The sequence below is a fragment of the Spodoptera frugiperda genome, chromosome 7 (assembly GCF_023101765.2).
Source record: "Spodoptera frugiperda isolate SF20-4 chromosome 7, AGI-APGP_CSIRO_Sfru_2.0, whole genome shotgun sequence".
In the NCBI taxonomy this organism is placed as follows: domain Eukaryota; kingdom Metazoa; phylum Arthropoda; class Insecta; order Lepidoptera; family Noctuidae; genus Spodoptera; species Spodoptera frugiperda.
The window spans coordinates 1893387-1894574 of record NC_064218.1 but is presented as its reverse complement, the minus strand read 5'-3'; the positions used below and the strand labels follow the sequence as shown (position 1 = coordinate 1894574).

The 1188-nt window shown below is 33.3% G+C and overlaps 1 non-coding gene across 1 annotated transcript; it reads left to right on the top strand.

Moving 5' to 3' along the window:
* The first annotated feature begins 778 nt into the window (after window positions 1-778).
* On the top strand, window positions 779-850 carry Trnae-cuc (transfer RNA glutamic acid (anticodon CUC)). Its single transcript has one exon. It is a non-coding gene; the product is annotated as a tRNA-Glu (tRNA).
* Window positions 851-1188: the final 338 nt, after the last annotated feature.

The following is a 1188-nucleotide window of genomic DNA, read 5'->3' as shown; positions in this document are numbered from 1 at the left end:
TGTTATATGCATGTGAAAATGTATGTTTGTAAACGCACCCACAACACAGGACAAAATCTAAGTGAAGGGCAACGTGTTTGTTTTTTTTGTCAGACATGGTAGTCCCACGGCTGGGTAAAGGCCTCCCTACCCTCCTTCCACTTATGTTTGTTTTTTAAAGATCTAATATTAGATACCTTTACTTTAAACAAAAATATAACAGTCTTAATATTTAAATGATCTCAAATCCCATTACACAACGAAAAAACAATACATAGATCTAGATAAGCTAAAGGAAAATGTCTCAAGTCTGCACTAGAGAGTACTAACATAAGCAATTTGTATAACCAACGTTAATTTTGAATAGTTAACGTAGTGATTAATCATTGTAAACTTAATTAAAGCTAAACTTTAGTCTGAGCGCAGATGGGACTCGCTCACACGGCTTATGTGAGTTAGTGCAAAGAAATAAGGTTGAATTTCGTGTAATTTTCATCGCTTGTTGCCTGTTATAATAGTTTTGTTCTTTGCATAACTTAATGTAATAGTATGCTTGTTATTTCCCGTAGGAGTTGGTTGTAAAAAGTTATATTTATTGGAGGAAATCTTATTAGTATCTAATATTCATTATGAAATTTTATGTCGTAGTATAATAAAAGGTGAGTCTAATTATATAGACCATAAGCTTTATTTTAATTTGACATTTGATTTCGAAGTTCAGACACTCACATTAGGATTATAAAAATCATTTAGTATCGGATAAGGGACATGTGATCAAGTATTTTATTCGCAGTCACCATCCGATATGGTCTAGTGGCTAGGATACCTGGCTCTCACCCAGGAGGCTCGGGTTCGATTCCCGGTATCGGAAATTCTTTTTGGTACATTTTCAAAAAGAAAAAATAATTAATAGCATAGATCATAATTTCGGATTTCCAACAAAAACATAATACCTAGTTACACTTTTTTTAGGCGTTCTATTGCCTCTGCCTACTCCGATAGCAGTCAGCGGTAAGGTTATGTATGTATGTATGTTATATACATTTTTTTTAATATTGTCAACATTCAGCTTTACTTATTATATCCTATTTTGTGGGGGCATAAAAGTGTTTGTCGGATAAATCCGATTCGAGCGGTCCAAAGGTTAAAGTAGTGGGTTTATTTGTATACCTGACTACCACCCAATATTTATGACGTAAACTTATAAAA